The 23,454-nt window shown below is 41.6% G+C and overlaps 1 pseudogene; it reads left to right on the top strand.

Moving 5' to 3' along the window:
* Window positions 1–4,474: 4,474 nt before the first annotated feature.
* The window catches only part of LOC130405660 (seizure protein 6 homolog), a 32,353-nt pseudogene continuing 13,373 nt past the window's right edge, over window positions 4,475–23,454 (top strand).

The following is a 23,454-nucleotide window of genomic DNA, read 5'->3' on the forward strand; positions in this document are numbered from 1 at the left end:
CTATCTATCTATCTATCCATCCATCCATCTATCTATCTATCTATCTATCTATCTATCTCTCTATCTCTCTATCTCTCTATCTCTCTATCTCTCTATCTCTCTATCTCTCTATCTCTCTATCTCTCTATCTCTCTATCTCTCTATCTATCTATCTATCTATCTATCTATCTATCTATCTATCTATCTATCTATCTATCTATCTATCTATCTATCTATCTATCTATCTATCTATCTATCTATCTATCTATCTATCTATCTATCTATCTATCTATCTATCTATCTATCTATCTATCTATCTATCTATCTATCTATCTATCTATCTCTCTATCTCTCTATCTCTCTATCTCTCTATCTCTCTATCTCTCTATCTCTCTATCTCTCTATCTCTCTATCTCTCTATCTCTCTATCTCTCTATCTATCTATCTATCTATCTATCTATCTATCTATCTATCTATCTATCTATCTATCTATCTATCTATCTATCTATCTATCTATCTATCTATCTATCTATCTATCTATCTATCTATCTATCTATCTATCTATCTATCTATCTATCTATCTATCTATCTATCTATCTATCTATCTATCTATCTATCTATCTATCTATCTATCTATCTATCTATCTATCTATCTATCTATCTATCTATCTATCTACCGTCTGTCTATTTGACTGTCTGTCCATATCCATCTATATTTCTGTTTATCTGTCTGTCTGGCTGTTTGTCTCTTACTGCCTGCATTTCTGTATCTGTTCTACAGTCTGCCTGTATTTATGCTCTGCATTTATTTCCCTCCTCCTCCCATGCCTCGTTTTTAGCTTTCCAAGTCTAATCATGTTCAATTGTACACATCTGCCCTCCTTGCACTGAGGCATCACACTTTGTTTTGTAGCAGGGTGTCAGCAGTCAACATGTTGTTTGTTGGTGCTGGTGTATCCAGGGCGTGATGAAGACTCACCTCAGAGTAGATCCACAGTGACAGATGTATCGCAGCTTCCTTCACTCTAAAAAAAAAAACTTGCCAGCCAAAACTTTGCTGGCAACTGCCATGAAACTCATTGTGTAATATATTGGATGGTTTCATTCCTCACCTTTGCACTTGTAGTGGTTGATGAGTATCATCCACCACACTAACTATTAAAGTGCTTTGAGTGCTTTTTCCATTTAAATGCAGTGAATGATTGTTATAAATATAACAATAAATCAAAATTCTAGGCATAACTGAGCCGATGGATCCAGGCGTGTCTCATTTTATTTTCTGTGTGCAGTGTTGTTTGTGTTTGTGTTTTAAAACAAATCAAAGGGGACACCGTACACCACAACATGGCATCAAATCATTGAATTGTTGCTGATTACGCAGAAACAGCACAGTTCCTGTCACTCTGCATTTTTTTATGGTCACTGCCAAGCAATAAATAGCATGTCTGGATTACAGTTATGTGAGGGAAAAGAGTGTCTAATTGCACTGGCTTTGTACAGATTCACAAAGAGTCAGGCGGCTTTGCAAATCTAGGGCTCAAGGATGGAAGCTTTTGACAAAATAATCAAAATATGGAAAATGCGGAAATGACGAGCGGATTGATTTGGATTCAAACCTTGGTGTTGAGGGAAAATTCCGGATTGTGCTTTTCATTATTTCAAAGTCTCAAATGTGAAAATATTGTTCAATATGATCTCATGTTTTATTCCCCAAATATGATTATTTTCATATCCACTCCAACAATGGTTGATTTGTAAGGTTGAAACTTTCATGTTTGTTGGTCCTCGGGAATGTTGGTTCATGGACCTGAGATTTTAAACTATGCCCTCAAAGATGCTTAAATCATCTGAAGGTTTCTAAAGATTTTCTGTGACAAAATTGTCCTTTGCTTGTGAAAGGTATCCCGGAGTCTTTTAGGGGCAGACTGTTGTTATTGACTTGTTGTCTTCAAGTTGGAAATCAATGCATATCCACTGATAAGGGCTAGAATGAGATATTGGTCTGCCTATAGTCTTTGTTCTTGGCCATCAAGGAATGGGCAACTGACCTTAAGTGAAGGTATCATGTAGAAGTAGTTCCTCTTTTAATATCCACGCATGGCATGCAGAAATGCAAATGTTTTCCCAATAAGTAACATGCAACATGTTCCAATCACATTATTAAATAATTTAATATCTAAGGCTACATTTGAATTTCATAGTATTGTTGAATATGTTTGCTGGTTTTTGGAATGGAGTTGAAATTAAACCAGATTGCACTGCTATTTTGTTTTTTATGAAAAACTGGGTTTGTCAGAGACCAAAGAGATAACTCTCACATACGACACACTATTGACTTGAATAAATATGACGGTTTGTAAATGGAGGGTTAGTTGGCTACCTATATCTATTTAAAGGCTTTGAAGGTGAATGTCTGGCTATTATTCTGCAGGTGCAGGATCGATAAGGTAAGGGACATTTTTAAGTGGGGAACATTTTGCTACAGGCAACATTGGATCAAGGGCCTGGTTTGTATTCAGTAGGAGAAAAATGACTCTGAAAATCTATTCTGCAGACAGAATTTACAAACACGGTCAGTATTGTGTGTAGAATGTGTTAGCTGCTGCATTATTTGACCTATCCATTCTGCACAAAAAATGATGTAAAAAACAGACTTTTTAAAAAAGCGTTATGTTTACGAATTTGCATCAAGTCAACACAAATACGCATATAAAAACAAACACTGCACACTCAGGGAAACACAATCTTTACCTTTCATCCAATAATGGTATTGCTTCACTCTATCATCAACTGGAGTTTTGATATTAACACACACACACGCACGCATGCACGCACACACACACGCACCCACACACACACACACACACACACACACACACACACACACACACACACACACACACACACACACACACACACACACACACACACACACACACACACACACACCCCTACACACACAAACACACACACACACACAGACACACACACACAATTCTTTCAATCCTTACCCGTCTCTAATTTCACCAATCCCTAGAGGCATGGTTGATTCTTCCTTTTGCTTGCTGAATGGAAGAATGAAGGAAATCCTTTTCGATCCTTTCCTTTTCGATCTATTAGTCATCGTAATAGTACCCTCAGCATAGTCTAGTGGGTGCATATTTTACCCTATTTCGTATTGTGGGCCTTCAGGCTGCTATCTGGCTGTGTCTCCCTGCTGGTAACTCCTGTGAACTTTAATGATTGGGATTTGTAATGGGCTCATGGTTGATTCAGTGGGCCAGCTCTGAGGGATCCATCAAAGTAGGCTCTTGTGGCCACATGTCCGATTGTTTTTCAGATTCCGACCCTTTTATGATATAATGTGGAAAATAAATGGCAGAATGATGGTATGTTTGCTTTTTTCAGAGGATGATTCAGATTCAATAATTAATTTGACTTGTAGTGTAATCAAACATGAAAAAAAACACATGTAGATACAGCAGACAGCTCACCAAAAGGAGATCATCCTTTATACAATTACTTATAAGAGATAAGATGGGTACATTACAATATTCACACCTGTTTGCTCTCTGTGGAAAGGAGTTATACCCCACATTCAATGCGGCAAATTTTGTCTGGTCTTTTGAATTATGTTCAAGATGCTTCAAGCGACAACGGGCCGGATGAGTCTGTAGGAGGCCTGAGCCATTACCCTCTCGCTTTGAGAAGAAAAGGTGCCGGCTGGGAAGTGGAGCGGCTACAATAACCCGTGATTGTTTGAAGCAGATTGCTATTAGCTGGTAGAGAGGGGGGAGCTATTATGGTGGAAATGAAGCATTGTTAAAGAAACATAAGACTTCCCTCGGCGGATGATAGCCTCCTGAAGGGGTCTCCGATTAGATCTGGCAGGTGCTCTTGGGGAGGGGAGAATGGTTTGTTACGCTACAAGAATATTCCCGGCTCATGAAATCCGCTTAGCGAGGAATATTAAGTGTCATTACAAGTGGTAGTATGGGAGGAAGGAAGCACACTGATGTGAACGATTTAACAAGCGCTGTTCGCCTCGCGCTCTTATGGTTTCCCCCAGAGTCTCGTTGGCCAGCAGTCGACTCATGGGAAGATATCCACAACACAAGTGTGACAGTCGTGTTAAAGTGGAGCGCAGACCAATTTGAACACGATTTAAAAAAATCCTAGAGTGAACCAAATACTTTACCTCTGTGGTTTGGTGTGCAGCAATGCCTAAAAATATTAATAAACTGTTCCTTTGAAGCCCACAGTATCGCAAATGTAAACAATTTGTATCCGATGTGTGCCATGTATAGTATTCCCTTTCCTATCTCTGGAATATACAATCCAATCAATGAATAATAAGAAATTTGAATAAAAAACTGCAATTGATGTCGGCAGAGAATATTATATTTTTATGGCCTGTTGTTGTCGAACAGATAAACTGAACACCTATATATTTGGATCCACAGCATCTGCCTCTAAGGACCGCCCTGGCCTCTCCATGACCCCGGGAAGCCCCCTGCTGCGGGCCGCCAGCGTGGCCCCCACCACCAAGGACACCAGCAGAAGGCTGCCCATGGCCACCACGGCCCCTCCGCTCAACATCCCCCACCAGCATTCGCCCTATCACAACCCTTCTTCCCAACAGCCCCCGCTGGGCCCCTGGGCCCGGCCCCACTACGGTGAGGGTGGCCGGGGGGTGGATAACCGTCGCAGTCCCCTTCCCTTTTCCACCGGACAGCTTTCTGGGGCTCCGCATATGGCTGTGCACGGGAACGTCCCACCGTTCCCCGTCACTCCACCGCTGAAGAGCGCACTTGCCGGATACGGGGGGGCTCCTGACCGCCCCGACCAGTGGCCCATCCCCGTCTTAGCGCACACCCCCGAACCCCCTCGTCTTGGAGACCCCTCTGATCGAGCGGCCCAAGTGCAGTTGCGAGACATGGAGCTGCCTGCCCGGGTGTCTCCTAGTGCCACTGCTACTGCTAGCACTACGACTACTGTACCAGGGAAAGACACCGCCGTTGTGGGCCCGCTACTGCTGAGAAAGGACTCGTCTGCAATGGGCGGCAGCACATTAGCAGGTAGTCCCGGTGGTATGGACGAGGGGACCACTAGCCTAACGACCACCCCACTTATGCCGCTTTTCCACTGCATGGTACCAGCTCGACACGACTCGACTCGACTCGACTCAGCTCGCCTTTTTTGCGTTTCCACCGCGATCTAGTACCTCAAGTGGCTGCTTTTTCTAGTACCGCCTCGCTCTAGGTTCCAAGCGGCTGAGCCGATGCTAAAAGGTGACGTCGGCAGACGGCCGGCCACTGATTGGCCAGAGAGTGTGACGAAGTCACGAGAGCGACATGGCAACCATGCCGGTAACAGCCATAGCAGCGCCGCAGCCAACATATTCCACTTCTTCAACATGCCAGCTAATAATACGAACACGAATTCCATCGCATCGATGTTCTCCATTGTTGTTATGTGGGTTCTGTCCATGTGTGGGTTACGTAGGTGTTGTTTGCGTCGCGTACAAAAATACGTCACGGCCCTTTCGCGCAGACGACCCCGCCCACGTCCCGGAGGTACTATTTGCGGTGGAAAAGGACCCGCGCTGCTACCGTGTCGAGTCGTGTCGAGTCGTGTCGTGTCGAGTCGAGCTACATGTGCGGTGGAAAAGCGGCATTAGTCCAGGTAAGAGAAGGGAGATGTGTGCATCCTGCTGCAAAAAACATGAGTAGAACTCTGATGCTTTATTGTGTCCAGAGCAGAACCCAAAATAAGCACACTCAAACTTTTTCGAAGAAATGTTCTAATTGATAATTGCAAAACTAAATGGAAACAATAATTTTTCTTACCATTTTGAATTTGGTTTTTGAATATTTTTATTACCAGTAATCAGATTTGCAAGACAAAGCAACAAAAACACAGCAAAATATATTCTGTTTCTTTTTTCACAGTCTTTTCACAAGGCTTTATCCAGTGGGATATGCAAACCAGAAATGTTTGAAACATATGTGGGTGTGTGCGTGGGTGGGTTGGTGTGATACAATATGGCAGTAATTGTATCAGCTCAACACATAATAGGTTGTTGACAGATGACTTGCATGGAGAGTGTTTGTTTCTTCAGAGGGAAACTCATCACTTTTTAACTCAAGAAAACTCAAGAAACCAAGAAGACCACAACCTGTCTGTTCTGTGCATTAGAAAATATTAAATTTCATCATCTGATTCGATCACAATCCTAAAATTTGGTACACAATTCAATCAATCAATAAGCGTAAAGTATTGATTATGCAAATGTAAATTGTTACATGTCTCTATTTTAACATTGAATTCAATGCGAGATTTATACTTGATTCTCACATTTAAATTTGATGCCTTAGCAATCAATCTAACTCTACGTATTCCTTGGGTTTTCAGACTGTCCAGAAGACCTTCTCAGCCTCAGTCATTGTCACTGCCTCAGTTGTCATTGTCGTCCTATTCCAACACATGATATGTCTTCATCATTGCAGCGTCCTGCAACATGGACTTCGGCGGGCCTCAGGGCGTTATCCAGGCTCTGCCACAGGCCATATCTACTGTCCATTCTGTGACCGACTGCACCTACAAGGTCATCGTGTACATGGGCTACGGAGTGGAGATCCAGGTAGGAAGCAGTCATGGGGCTCTCCCCCTGCAGGGATTAAGTGACCACTTCAACTCAAAATTAAATGAAATAGGCCAGAACATGGCTATTCTTGTTCTTTCTCTTCTCTTACTATTCACTTTAATTATTCCCACATGTATTTTTTAATTGTTCAGATATATCCATTAAATATCAAGTAAAAGTACTTTAACTTAGATTTAAGCACTATTATTTGAGTGATTTTTAAATGGCAAAGCCATCCATCAGCTGTTAGTAATAGAAAGGCTCTGTGAGAATATTTGTTTCCAGTTGGCTGCCTGCCTTTATATGAGACAATTCTGAATTTTTGACTGCTCCCGGCTCATTTCTGACAAACCAGGGCATTTCTATTACATCGATTTATATCTATTTTCTGATTGGTTTCGGGAATCCATCTTGCCTGACAATCAAAAGTGCAAAAAGAAAAACTCCTCAATGGATGATGTGGAAGGTTGGTTGCTTAGTTTAAAAATGATGCTCTCTGCACAATTTTTACAATCTTAATAACTCTCCTATCGTACATACAGCAGCTGTAAAGTATTATATATCCATGCTAATATATTGATCGCTTTTCTGCAATTGAAATCCTTAATGTGACTTACTGGCATCAAAATCAATAGAAGGATTGCAACCTACGCGCTGTGTGGTCTTTTTTGTATTGATATTGTGTTTCCTGTTCATAATGACTTTGGACAGAATCCAACATTTTTCTTGTCATGTTGAAATCATTGGTCTCGTTGACCCAGTTGAAATACTGCTCCATGGATTTGCCAGATAAATGTTTGTAGTTAGCATGTTAACTCTTTTAGGAACCCTCTGAAGTGACCCTCTCTGGCGATATATTGGGCTCATTCTGTTAATATGATGCGCATGAAGTAAAATCTTTATTTTCACTGTCCTCTGTGCCGTATTTAATGTGAGTTATAGGATTTAACCAGAGGGATAGCGTTAGTGGAAAGACCTAGAATTCCAGTATGATGATTCTTGAAGTTGCTCACTCACTCAATATACTCATCGATAGTACTCAAACATAACAGTAGAGCAGACAGAATAATTTCAGCAAAATAATTTCTGTGGTTGTTGTTTTGTTTAAAGATAAGCTTCCTCATGTGTTTCTTCCATGCTATCGTTAACAAGGGGCCTTTCTTCTGCACAGCTCCTTCCCCACTGGTGTGTGAAAGGTGGGCAGAGAAGGGGAGGCACGTAAGTGCTCAGGCAGGGAGGCATATAGCAGGTCTGTCCCCAATGTCACCTCCACAAAACGTGTTTGGCTTATTCAGATAACTGACGGACGCTTCCGGCAATTACAACCACTCCTTCCACTCTGGGGTACTTAGAGTTGCTGTGAGGCGTCTGACCTTTTGAGGGAGGCTGACTCTGTGATTTAAACAGAACCTCTCCCTCTCTACCTGCGCGCCTCCCTCGCCCCGCATGATTAACTCTGAGAGCAAGGCTTCTTCGCCACGCATAAAATATACAATGGCCATTACGCCGCTGACCTTCCGGATGCCTGGGCCAATATATTTATGATATGAAAAATGAATATGTGGTTGCAAATCATCGCCAATGAAGTGTCCCGCTGCTCTGTGTCTCTCGGCTAGGGCGAGGAGAGGAGAGAGGATCACAGGAGGGAAGACGAAGGAGACTGCCTAGCTGTCTGCCTTGCTTTCATTATTCAGAGTGACTTCCATGAAGGATTCTGCTTAGGTTGTGGACACTAATGAATTGCTCATGGATTATTTGTCCCCTGGCCTTTGTTTGTTTATAGGCCCCTTTTTAAACGTATTGTGGGTGAAATGTATCCCCGGCTTCTCTTAGTTAAATTAGCAAACCGCAAAAAGTGCTCTGGCCCCGGAGAGACAGACAAAAACATTTGAAACGGACTTCAGATGACTAATCTTCAATGAACCCATTGGGTTAACTGCTTTATTATACATTAAGGCTTGGGTTGTAATGTGCCTTATCTACAAATAATACATCCTGATAATGTACACTAAGTCCATTTCTTTGTCCACTGTAGATTGGACAATGGTTAATCACGCAAGATAGGACAGAATTCCTCTTCTGATTGGGATTGATCATTTATAATTGTATTTAATAATCATTCATGCAGACAAATATAGCATATTAATTGTTAGATTGTTGAACACAAAGCATGTGGAGAAATGGTTCTAATAAAGGATAGAGTGGAGGAAAGGGAGAAAGTGAGAAGAGGAAGACTTTGGACGACTATCCGAACATAAAAGTCCTATTAAAAAAAAACCAGACAGACCGGCACTATTCGGCTAAATGATCGAGACGATTCAACCTTTAATCTTTTCCAATACGCCCTTCATAATTGAGTAGGTCTATGCTTTGACACACTGGAAATATAGAAGAAGGGTTTTCTTCAAAAATGGTCTAATAAAGCCATGGGTATTGCTTGGACCAGCTATATTGAAATGCAGGGTACCTACATCCTTCCTAGCATGTGGACCATTTTCAGATTGATTAAAATCATTGATAGGGACATTTCGATTGTCCCTTGACATTGGTAAGGACGTGTCCATACCGTTCCACCCTAAACCTACGCCCATGGCCACAGTAGAAATAAAGAACAAGGCCAAGGAACTCGAGAGCTAAGTTTAAAAAACAGTACGAAAATGAGTTGCTAGGACAGGGTCTTTACACATCACTTTAAAGGCATATGTTTTGCTCGGGGGTATCGACTCATCGATCGATATTCTCAATTGCTGTGCCGAGCTAGACACCACCTTAGTTCGATAAAGCAGCAGTTCTATCTTTGGCCTTGGGCCGCTGTAGGGATGGCAGAGATTGATTGCTAATCGTTTGTCACTACAGTGACGCCCGGAGAGGCCTCGGCAGCGCTCATTTCTTGTCGGAGTAACTGCAATTATCTAGTTGGTTTTTGCAAAGAAAATGTGTTTATAAAAATGTCAAATGAATGAAAGAGAAATTAAACAATACATACTATAGTTGTTGCTCTTGTAAGGTATAACCACTCAATAGGGTGTGCTGCTGGATGGTTGGGCTTATCTAAAGGTGTTTGTGAGGGTGTTAGTGAGACTGTTTGTGAGATAAAAAAAAATAAAAACATTCAAGAATGCATGTAAAAAACAACATGCTCCTCACACAATAAACAATAATGACCCTTGAAGTGACGCAGAGCGGTGAAGACAGCGATGGTTGCCTTCTCCTTCAAAGTGTAGTTACAAACCCAGATGACCTGAGATGGCTTCAATTAGAGCTTTCCTTGCGGAAGCGCTCTCTCATGGCAGCAGGGAACCAGGAGGCCTCGTGACACTGGAGGCACTGCACTCGGCAGGTGAGGTAGACGTCGCACTCTGCGGTTAGCTCGCTGTAATTGTTTCTGCCACCCTGCTCCCGTACCTACCAAACGGGTGGTAGAAGTGAGAACACAGAGAGAGACACTGATTGGTGTGGTCGTTTGCAACTCCTCCCACAGCGTGTCCCAGTTGTGCCGGAACAATCTCTTATCAACTTTGCCGAACCCCTCTCTGCAGCAACACACTCAAATGCCTCAGTTCAGCAAAGGCTGTCTAAGATCATTCACGGTTGGGACAATTATGGAGCAGAGATCACACAATCTTCTTGTTAGTCTTGCCTATTTAATCCATCCGGATATACTCAGGTGCCTCATTTCTTCCTGTGAGTGACATTGTTGTTTTCGTTTTTAAAGCAGACACACCATGTGAGGTCACAGGTGTATAAGGCAGAGTGAATCACAAAGAAAAGCATATTCCATAACATCACACACTCCTCTCTCTCCCCAGCTCTCTTTCTCTCCGTCTCTCTAATTCTCTCCCTGTGCAGCCTTTATCCCCTCAACTATTGTACCTGCCTGTTGTTGCTTCATAGTTTGAGGTGTTCATGTCGGGAGCTGAGGAAGGCTCTTTCTGCAGTGTGTGATGTGCAGCACTTTGAATCCTCTCCAGTTTTTAAGTATAAGCCACACTTGATGGGCGGGGCTATCAGCATTCTGCAGCCATGGCTGACACACAAACACACACACACGCACGCACGCACGCACGCACGCACGCACGCACGCACGCACGCACGCACGCACGCACGCACGCACGCACGCACGCACGCACGCACGCACACACACACACACACACACACACACACACACACACACACACACACACTCACACGTTTGTGTGTCTATATGAACACATACACAGATGCATTAATATGTTGTATGTGAGAGGCACCTCTTCGTTCCCCCTCCCCTCACCCTTGGGTTCCTCTCTTGGGATTTAGGAATCTTCAAGACTGCCCATCTCTTCCAGCCCTGATACTGGATTGTATAAGGAGAGAGAAGAAAGACAGTGTCAAGAAGAAGAATGCATTTAAAATAGAGACCAGATAATAGGAAATGACTAAATCTCACTGCATAGAATTTTGAGGGGCCGGTAAGCGACAGGGCTGCGATAAGGAAGAGGAATAAATGGAATGCTGAACAGAGAAAGACAGAGAGGAGCAAAGCAATTGGAGCCCAGGGGGGTGGTGTCAGACATTGGGGTGGATCGATTGTGTGAGGTTAATAAAGTTGCCCTTGGGCTCCGTTTTAGCAGGAGTTGGTCAATACATTAGGCCGATCCGGTGTTATACCCTGCTGATAGGGAGAGTGGTGGATGGCAATACTGCAGACAGATACATGCATCATATGATCAGCTGCTCGAGAATCCTCCCGTGTCCCTGTGACTTCATTGCTGTTAATGGAGCTACTCTGCTTTTGTGTTGTAAATACACTAATACAGCTACTGCTGTTTATTCAGTAAAGACATGGCTAACAAAAGGCTTATCTGCCATATATAGATGTTGGAAAATATACATTTAATATACATTAATTACATTTATTATATTATTATGATACAGTTATATGAAGAACATATCTAAAACAGACAGGCTTGCTTAACATGATCTTTGGATGGTGGTTGGAATAGCACAATTAATGTCTCTTCGACGTTAATAGAATAAATACTGTTATTGCTTTTGTACTAATAGTACATAAAACATAAAAGGAAAAACGTAATTTTGCAGCAATTGTCTAGCGCTTAAGGCGACATGAAATGGATATTTTATTATGTCGTGTTTTTGATCTCACAGTCAATGTTTCTGTTTCTACCAAATTGTTGGTTTCCAAAAAAAGTCCTTCCTTTCATCCTACCAAGCATGTTAATTACATCCAGATTTGAAGGACAAGTTATTCAGACTTGGAACCCTTGTCTTACACACACTTGCTATAAACACACCTTGCTCAGCACAGCATACCATATTTTGCATTTATTTACCTCTTTATATTCACTAGGTGCTCGGCCGAAGCTCTGCTTTTCCTTTTCTTCCCCTTATTAAAAAATCTATTTTGTGACAAGCGGTTCGGGATTGCATTAATAATGAAATAGCTGTAGACAAGGTTACTGTTAAAAACAAGCTCAGTGCGGAAAAATAAATAGTGTGGATATGGATACACAAAATAACAATTTCACTATTATTCACTGGGGGGAATACCACATCATTAAATGTTAAACTACCAAGAGGATGCTGCATGTTATAATGTATTATTCTTTAAAAGACAAACCCTTCAGTTCTTGACCTCGACTAGGCACCGCAGAGGCAGCCCTCTGCCCTCGTGTATTCACGCCAGCCCTGAAATAATAATTCAAATGGTTATTGATGATAAAGAATAGAAAGGGACTCTCCGTGTGACGTGTTCAGTTTCCTTTCAAACAGCCATACCTACATCAGCCCTTTTTTCACACTGTTACTTGTGTGATATCAGTGTCTTTGTGTGAGAGGATAGAGGGTATTTCCAAGGACATGGATGGATACAGGATATTGTCCACATCTTTTCTCTAAACTAGAGGAGAACATTTTTCCCCGGCTCCCTTTTGTTCTCTTTCATATCAATTCCATTGCTTGGCCCCACAAAGGCACATCTCAGGCAAAATGGATTTTGTCCCTCTTCGGTCAGATCGTAACAATAGAAAATGGATTGCTTCAAGAAAATGTATAACAATGGAGAATAAATGGATAAATAATGAACTTTTACTATGGATCTTATAACCATTTCCAAATCATAGATATCTCTAGTGCTTAGGCGAAGGTAACTATTTGACACAGTTCCCAGATGTCAAATAAGTACTTTTGTAAGGCTGAGTCTGCGTTCACTTGGTTCAGGCAGACAGCAGACGGACTACCCCTTCTGGATCGCGTGGTAAAACAGTCTGACCAAATGGCACGACAGCAAATCAAAACATGCATGATGATATATTGCTATTGTGATGAAGTATTATTTACAAAGAATGGGGAACTGTAAACAATTATAATATTTTATTTTTGGACGGCAATGTGGGTGCCGTAACTGTTGCCAGTATTTTCTATCAGCATCACTGTCCGGCTCTGGTCAAATTATATCAGGATTTCTATATACCTTCTGCCTGATCCACGTGAACACAGCAATAGTTTTAGAATGTAGTGGTCTTCACTAAAATTAGTTTTATTTTTTACAGTTTCTCTATACTGCAGGCCATTGAACTATGAGGAATAGCACATCTTCCCAAGATTCTGCCTTGTTGGCTATTCACAGACTTTACATCTGTAAATAACAGACTCAGAGGAACCCATGCTCTCGTATATCCGCCCCCACACAATAACAACCACCGCAATAATTGCATCTACGCAGTCCATGATCTGTTTCCTTTTTCTGTTTTTATTTCTGTGACTTGAGATCTTTTCGGGGATTTGCCGGAACCAGATAATCAGCTAAAAGCTGCTGGTAGAGCATTCACTAAAACTACTACTTGATACTGAACTACCTAATCCAGACATCTGCCCCGGAATCACCTTGATAGAGGTGGGAAACAGGAAAGGGCGGGGCTCAGAAACTGCAACAATCTCTATGAACCTTTGAAAACCTTTCAGGATTTTTTTTTTTTTTTTAAGTCATGAACCTGTTTGTGACATTTCATGCCCACTGTCATGCCCTCTTTCAGCTGATTGGCATGAAAAGTTCTAAATTCTTACTTGGGTCATAACCAACCTACCGAATAAATTTGCTATAAATCTGTGCTCAACCTTTTTTTTTATATCCCGGACAGTGATAGTAAGGTACATTGACAAACACACTGACAGGAGAAAACCTCCATGGTAGAGGTTATGAATATATGATATGCAAGCAAGTAGAGGTAAATAGATTTGCTTTTCCTTTCACACATGTTCTGAACAAAGAGAAAAGAAACCTACGAATAATTCAACATGAAAACCCCAATATCCCTGCACAAAGATTATCCCCTCTTCGCTCTGTGTTCGGTTATTATTATTTTACAATTACAATTGTATTACTATACAACACACACACACACACACACACACAAACACACCACACACACACATATGAGGGGCCGCCTTGGACAGAATTAATACTTGGTCTTACACACACTATTATAAACTTGCATATACACCAGTATACTCACACACACACACACACACACACCATTATACTCCTTTTACATGTATGCATGAGAATGTATAGTAGTGTATGTGAGAGAGTATTGTAGTGTATGTGAGGGACAATAGTAGTGTATGTGAGAGTATTCTAGTGTATGTGAGAGAGAATAGTAGTGTATGTGAGAGTATAGTAGTGCGTGAGAGAGCATATACAGTAGTTGGGTATGTGAGAGAGTATAGTAGTGTATGCGAGAGAGTATAGATGTTTATGCAAGAGAAAATAGTAGTGTGTGAGAGAGAATAGTAGTGTATGTAAGAGAGCATAGTAGTGTATGTGAGAGAGCATAGTAGTGTATGTGAGAGAGAATAGTAGTGTATGTGAGAGAGCATAGTAGTGTATGTGAGAGAGAATAGTAGTGTATGTGAGAGAGCATAGATGTGTATGTGAGAGAGTATAGTTGTTTATGCAAGAGAATATAGTAGTGTGTGTGAGAGAGTATATATGTTTATGCAAAAGAATATAGTAGTGTGTGTGAGAGAGTATATATGTTTATGCAAGAGAATATAGTAGTGTGTGTTTGAGAGTATAGTTGTTAATGCAAGAGACTATAGTAGTGTGTGTGAGAGACTATTGTAGTGTTTGTGAGTGAGTTTGAATGAAACGCAAGTGAGTTTGATTCCTCAGTTCCTGATTGGCTGACAGAAGAGGCGGTAGCTTCTGGTGCTCAAAATAGACCTCTGAAGAATAAGTCCCGCCTCCGAGGCTCCGGTTCCATCGGTCAGATGTCTATGGGAAATAACATGGGGTTTTTGAATGATCGTATATAACAAACTCTCCAGGTGGCGAAGAAGTAAAAGCTGCTCATGTTTTGAATTACACACTTTTTCCATCTAGATTCCACTTGGGTTTTGGATTGTCGGTGCCGTAAGTAGTAAACAATAAATGCTACCTTAACGCCACCGACAATCCAAAACCAAAGTGGAATCTAGATGGAAAGGGGGTTTAGTTCAAAACGTGAGCCGCTTTTACTTCTTCGCCACCAACAAAGTTTGTTATGTACGATCATTCAAAAACCCCATGTTGTTTCCCATAGACATTTAACCGATGGAACCAGGAGCCTCGGAAGTAGGACTTATTCTTTAGAGGTCTATACTGCGCTGTCATTTCACTCTGGAATTTCCAGCGATTCTGTTATGCTGCGTTCACAGCAAAAAAATATTTGGTTGCTTGTTCGCATGGTCGCCTGAGTTTGAGAGAGGCTTCCTCTTGTGACCGCCAATTCATTCTCAACCAGTCTCTCCGTGTTGTGGATGAACACACACTACCCGCCAGAGGAGCTCCGGGAGTCCGCAGACGTCAACAACGCCCTTTCTCCTCCTTGTCGTGGCTCAATTGTACTGATCACGGAAGAGGCAGTGAATGAAGTATTGCTTAGACAGCGATTTATTAGATACCACCGCTAATAAACCGTTGGAACACACACAAGACCGGTAACCACGACAACGCTGGTAACCACAACAAATCCTGCTCCCCCGCTATGTCCGCTTAAGATATCTATATATTATATCATCTTATATTATTTACATATAGAGCTCCTGGACTCACGCCAGAGCTCCCAGAGGTTTCTAGCTTAGAATATTTTATAGAACGGGTGATATTATGAATCCTAAACGACTGCGTTGATTTTTCTGACGTCTCTGGTACTTCCACAACACGTAGAGACCGGCCATGGTTGAGAATGAATTGGCGGTCACAAGAGGAAGCCTCTCTCAAACTCAGGCGGCCACGCGAACAAGCGACCAAATCATATTTTGGTGCGAACGCAGCATAACAACATCGCTGGAGTGAGATTCAAGAGTGAAATGAACACGCAGTATTTTGAGCGCCAGAAGCTACCTTCTCTTCTGTCAGCCAAGGAACTGAGGAATCAAACTCACTTCCGTTTCAGTCAAACTCTCACACACACACTATACTCTCTCACATACAATACTATTCTCTCACACACACTACTATACTCTCTCACATACACTACTACACTCTCTCACATACACTACTATACTCTCTCACATGCACGACTATACACTCTCATACATACATGTAAAAGGAGTATAATAGTGTGTGTATGAGTATACTAGTGTATATGCAAGATTGTAATAGTGTGTGTCAGCCCAAGTATGAATTCTGTCCCAGGCGGCCCCTCATACACACACACACACACACACATACACACACACCGCACACACACACACACACACACACACACACACACACACACACACACACACACACACACACACACACACACACACACACACACACACACACACACACACACACACACACACACACACACACACACACACACACACACACCCACATGCATGGAGGGTTGACACTGTATAGACGACGAAGCCTGTGATCCCATAGGGAACAAAGTATCTTGGGGATCCGTGTGTCTTGTGCTGCTCCTGCACAGCACCCCACAGTGAGGCCTTCTTTAATGAGGAAATGTACAAGTTGAAAAAAATGAACCCATCCTTTGTTTGAATTGATGAAAGGTAAGGGCCTTTCTTTCTCCTCCCCCATTCTCTGCTATGTGACAGCGTGCAGCGGGAACTCAGATATCGTTCTCCGGTGTACTAGAGCGTTGGATTTCACAATGGAGCAGGAGAGAAACACAAGAGAATAGAATGCTATAGAATATCATTGATTTAAACACATTCACATTTGCGAGGTGAGTTACAATCAAACCATGTAGCAGGATGTGTTTTCCTGAATCAACCTACATATTCAGTAGGATAGAACTGGAAATCAATTAGGATTGTGAAGTGTCTGCTCAATAAGATAATTAGCTAAAAAGCTAAATAAATTAGCTTTGTTTAATTCATACACACTAGGTGCATGTTCTGTCATCACCTATATTTGTTGACTAACTTCAATGCTAATATTCACATTACTATTCCTTTGAATAGATTATCTATATTACATTTATATTATATTTTATATTTTTATATTATTATATTACAATTATACATATATACATCTTTCAATGAATTGCACAAGGTTGCAACAATCAAAAACAACAACTAGTAAATGTTTATTTACATTGTTAATGTTGAATTTGCTGCGGTATGTTTGTAGGCGGATTCTATTATTGTCAATATTGAGTAGATATATGCTTTTTGATATTATATTGGTGACATTAATTGGATTTTCATATTAATTATTACCTCCCCCTCACGTATGAGTTGAGTTAGAGTACAGTTTCACAGGGCCTGGAACCGTTCCAGAGCCAATTGGATTATGTCTCCTGTGGTTATTATGTTGAGTGGTTTATTATTCCCTTACGTGAGGCATAATGTGATTATCCAGCGATGACCCTTTTTTTGTTCATGTAATGTTCTCCTCGGGTTGTGTCCGTGAGTTAATTAACAGTACATTAGGACCCGTTATGCACAACGACAACACTGCCACTTAGTGTAACACAGTGCTGGATCTGCGGCTTGTCACTCACATTATGTCTGCTTTCAAACGCATGAGATGTGAGGCAGCTTTGTATCGATGTTTCAGAATAGAATAGAATAGAGCAGAGGCATGCAATACAAATTCAAAGAGGTCCAATGTTTCCTGAAGAAAAGGTCCAGAACATGTCGTCACACGTTATAATTGAGTGCCTTATATATTGCAGTGGCCTAGTCGTTGTATCAATGTATGTATCTGCATTTAGTCAACAGCTAACCAAACTCAAACTTCACTTTAGTACAATTTAATAATATTTAAACAATACTTAATAATAATAATAATAATAATAATAATAATAATAATACATAATATAATATATTATATATATATAATAATGAACACATTTTCTTTTCTCATTTCAAGCAAAATAAGATGCGAGAATGCAATTCAAAATGAAAGGCTTCGGAAAGAGTTGCATCCTAAAATGCAAATTCTAGAAAAATGAAATAAAAAGATGGCTGTTGTTCTAGTTTTCCTTTTTCTTCTTTTATGTTAACTCCACCTTGCATCTTAAAAATCTCAGCCAATGTGATCAACAATCTAAACACATTGCAACAATTACAAACAGCTTTGAGGCCTCCTATCCCCAGATAACCTACACCTCTGCTTCCTCTGGTTCAGTGAGAGGAGAGCATTATCTAGCTTGGTGGGCCTGGATCTTAAATCTGGGCTGGAATGGTATCAGGGCCATTCTCATACACATGTATAGGTGCTCATTGGTGAGGCTGGAACAATATTGTGTTCTTCATAGTGGAGGAAGCCGCCTCACAGCTGAATGTAGAGCTGATCGTGGTCAACATGTATAAAGGCAGCGGTCTGGGAACATAGGAGACACACTGCTTATGAGCTAGCAGTGTGAAGAATGAACATGTCTGTCCATATAAAAGCTGCTTTCTCTGTCTTCCTTTAATGTTTGCAGTGCGCCATGATAAAAATAATAATTCTGACTGTCCTCGCCTCGTCTCTCCCCTGTTTGTGTCCGTATCTTCTGCACTTACTGGCGTCAGAATGCTTATCAGAAGGTATGGGATTGATTTGCTGGGTCACAGGAGATGATTAATAACGATGCAATGGGTCTCTGAGATTCGTGGACCGCTAAACCAGTGCCATAATGGCTAAAAAAGCTACTCCAGCGAAACTAGAAACACTCTTTCAAAATGATCATTCGCAATAATATATTCGTTGTAGTTCCGAGTACGGGTAGGAAGACTATTAGTGACCGGTCTTCGTCTAAATTTTCTCTTCAATGGAGAAATTAAGACTTTCCCCCCTAATGTGCTGCTAGCGATGATGTTACACGCTGATGACATTCGACTCGAGGGTCCCAGGAAAGACAAACTATATCCCTCATGCTCATCTCAATAAAACTAGGACATCAAGAGACAGGGTGAAGGATGGTGCAACCACCTGTCTAAACGTGGCATCTCTGGCCGCGTTTAGACATGTTATCGCTAGAGAACCATCTGCCCTTTAATAGTGCACTGACCGAGGACTACTGGGAAGACCACCTTTTGACTTTCCCATATTTACTCTGAGCTGTGCCAAAACACATTAAATACATTTTCAATATAATTCTTCCATTCTCCTTGACAAAACTGAAACATGCCTAGACACACCGTGTAGAATGGAATAAATGTAAATGTGTTGTTGACATACTAACATATGACATGATATGAATAGATATATTCTTTGCTTTTCTCCATTTGTGGATTGTCCTCACGCCCAGGTGTTGCAGGTCAACCTGTCAGAGAGCGACCGCGTGACATTTGAGGATGCGGGTGGCGGTGACGATGTCATCCTGGCCAACAGGTCCATCCTAACCAAAGGCCTGGTTGTACGAAGTCGCAGCAACCAGTTCACCATCCATCTGAGCAGCCAGAGGCCCTGGGCCGGGTCCCTGCGGCTCCACTACCAAGGTATGACGCTCACCGTAAGGATGCTAATGCTGCATGCCTCCCGGCCAGCACTGTCCAACCTGAGTGAATTAAATACATGACCTAGTTTGCTGGTCATATTTTTTTCATGATTTATTGTGCTTATTGTGTGAACTATAACTGTCTGTCCAACATCAGACTATTTAATTTAAAATATGTTTCCAGCTATTGAAAAAGTGTACAATGCATTAGAGCACCACCAACTGCATTGCTTCGGCCAACAACGTATTCATGGGAAATTCTAGGACAGGACATAGAAAGAGATCGCTATATTAAATAAAATAAAGTATAAAATATGATATGAAATTAGCAATTTACAGCACCTGATATTTATAAATGTCCATATATATTTGTTCAGCGTCTACTCATCATCACAATTCATAATTCATCATGAAATAGGTTTGGTTTGTCAGTTGTGCTTGTGTTTGGACACCATCATTAAAAGTGAGGGATGAATGAACATGATAAGGTAAGGAGTCTTTTAAGCATGCTAAATGGAATAAAACAATGCTTTGTAAAAGTATGGAAATAACAAACAACAGCACAACAGCACTTAATCCTTCGAATGCAATGAAAGAAAGATCCCATGATGATGAATTATTGGTAAAACTATGCAACTACTCTGTAATCATGTCAAAATAATGACAAAATAAACGTATTGAACATTACATTTGCCACCACGTCGAAAGTGTTTGAATGACACCCTATCTGAAACTATTTGGCTGAACCCTTACGAGAATGTTCAGATGCATGAATCTGTGAAGCATCACAATACGTGCACCAAGGTGAGAATAATGAAGAACCCAGGGCAGCAGAAAGTATGCAGTCTAAGACTGCACTATTGTAAACAATGCAGAATCATTTTTCAGGCCAGGAACAATAAGTGCCGCCACTAACTCAATGAGGATGAATTCTATCTCGGCCCAGCACATGTGCTCTGTGCAGTCGTTCCTGTAAGCCAACCACGTTTCATTCACTGATGAACTGCTTTTTGGGAAATATGCAGAAACACCAAGGCATTCATTCTTACTGGGTCTTTGACAAACAGCAGCTAGAGTGCAAATCGTATGTTCACTACACCTGCTGTCCACTAAATCACCCTGGCTGTTGCCTTACTTTGTTATATTCAGACTATCATTATTAACCCCTATCCTTAGTAACCCTAGTTGCAGAGATACATTTCATGTATCGATGCAACTAATTAAGTTGTACTTATCTGAATAATAGATAGATACATTCTAATGAGTTGCTCTGGGATCCTGAGCTTTTTGTCAGCTCATAGTAAACTACTTGAGGATCTAATTAAATGTTAATTATGAAGACACGATTGCCACCATGCTGCCCTATTACTAAGTCTAGTTTTGCCAATTAAATTAGCAGTACATGAAAAGTTTGGACAACAGCCTGCTGATACACCTCAGGGAAATAATGTGGCATAGCTCTCTGCACTGAAAGGTTCTGTACAGCATGCTATCAATTATTTTATTTGTATAAAACCCAGATGTAATAGAATCAAGAGAACAGATCATACTATTTAAATTCAATAATAAACAATACAAACATATAATGAAAACTGATAAGAAGAAACGTTTATTAAAACCTTTCCGTTGTTGTCTATTTCAAAGTATTTCAAAAGGAGAAGTTCCCTTTCAAATTTGATCAGGGCTGTTGCATTTAAATACTGAAACAGGATGAATATGGCAACGGTGAACAATCAGTGTTGAGGTGGTGTTATTTATGGACTCTGTTTTGTCACCTGAATCAAGTTAAATGTGATTTCCATGGAAACTAATAAGCCCTCGTATTAAAGGCCATGTTGTTAGTTACCAATGTTCCACTGCAGTACTCATCGGTGTTCATGCAGAAAATGCATTCCTTCACGTTTTACTCAAACGCCTGCTTGACTAAACATGCAGGCTCCAGGAGAACATGGAGGGACACACACAGAGGGATATCTCCCATTTGTTGCGGTTGATAGCAATATGCTTCCACAATCTGGGCCACCCTGAGTCCCAGGATCATGGACCAGTCAAATGTTGGATTGTAGGTCTCACTTGGTGTGGAATCTCATCTTATTGCTGACAGCTTCCCCCAGGCCCTCTCTGCACACTGTGTGAGTCCTCTGCAGGCATAACCTGTCACAGCCGATCATTCTCAATGGGCTCTGATGAGCTGGGTGTAAATGAGTCCTGCCCTGTCATTTTTTATTATTGATGCACGGATGTGTGTGTGAGTGGTGGATGGTGAGTGAAGGGGCGTTGGATGGTTGGAGGAGTTGCAGTGGAGTGGGGGGCTAGGAAATATCTATTTCTCATCAGCCTATGTACTATACACACAAGGGTTAATAGATCCGTCTCCGTAAACTGCCTGAATGTTATTTTTGTTATTTGTACTGCAACCAAAAAGAGACTGACATATATTCCGGACCACAATGCTGAAAAACACTTAATTTGGTAACAGAAGTGTCGCTCTGCACTACGACGCGTTGAGCTATGCTTATTCTGTGGCTGTAGTCTCCTCAAATTTTTTTTTCTACCTCCTCTAAATACATTTCAAATACTAGTGTGAAGCAGCTGAGTGAGCTAAGACACCATTTTGTGAGACACTTCCCTGAGAGAAACAGACAGGAGAAAATACTACAGTGAGAATATCCAGAATAACCCATCCCTCCCATGTGTACCCCTTTTCAGATGTTAATATAATAATAATGAAACATCTAAAGAGAAAATGAAACTGATGATGTTTCATTGATGGAATATTTATAGGAGTGAGGCACTCTAACCTGCCACATATAGGAACGTATCTAACCTGAACAAAATAATATTTTCCATCATTATAGGTAACACTTCAACCAATTCCCAATCTTATCTTTTCTGACACAATAAGAGGTTTGATGAAGGTTTGATGAAGCACTATTGCACCGACCCAGTCTGCAACAAAAGCCCCACCTAACTCTGCTTCAAGCCCATGCTTTCTAAGGAAAGCAACCGGGAGATGTATTATAGGAAACCTTAGTGGTGGAAAGCGTAAAGGAGCACGGCGATCTGTAACTTGTAAGTGTATTATCCCTGGTAGGACTTCTCTGTGATTATTACGGACCCCGTTGTGCTTTGTACCGGCCTCCACAGCAAAACAGCTGGCCGTCTGCTAGCGTGGGACTGAGGAGGAACACACCCACCGCCACTGGTGTGGAGCTCTTCAATAGCCTCGCTTGAGGCACACCAGTGCCGGTGTGTGTGTTTTGTCCCTTTCTCCTTCTGCCCACCCACCCACCTCTCCGCCCCTGTCCACGTTGGTCTAATTGAAAGGGAAGCAGCAGGGTGATCATACTGCAACAACGCAGACGTGACCTCACTCCTCCAGCTCGCCTCTCCCCCCGCCCCCCCGCCCAGCTGAGCCACTACGCGACGGCAATAAAGCATGAAGGAAACGGATGGCAAGTGGGTGGAGCGCTGGCAAGCCCCTCGCTGCCTCATTGACTCAGTGTGTATCACAGAGAAAGGAGAAGAGAGAGAGAGAGAGAGAGAGAGAGAGAGAGAGAGAGAGAGAGAGAGAGAGAGAGAGAGAGAGAGAGAGAGAGAGAGAGAGAGTGTTAACCCATATTATACCTGTAAAAGAGAATAGCAGAGCAAGCACCTTCATGAAATAACGTGTTTCTAATCTACTCGAAATATGTTCCAGTACATTCTTAAAGTTGAAATAATCTGCGTCCCTGCATTTGTAGTAGCCTTAAAGTGCATTGATGCATGTGCATTCGTGTGTATGTGTGCGTGGCACTTGTGTTGCTTGTGTGTGTATGTTTGCCTGTGTGTGTGTGTGTGTGTGTGTGTGTGTGTGTGTGTGTGTGTGTGTGTGTGTGTGTGTGTGTGTGTGTGTGTGTGTGT

This window comes from Gadus chalcogrammus, chromosome 16, assembly GCF_026213295.1.
Source record: "Gadus chalcogrammus isolate NIFS_2021 chromosome 16, NIFS_Gcha_1.0, whole genome shotgun sequence".
In the NCBI taxonomy this organism is placed as follows: Eukaryota; Metazoa; Chordata; class Actinopteri; order Gadiformes; family Gadidae; genus Gadus; species Gadus chalcogrammus.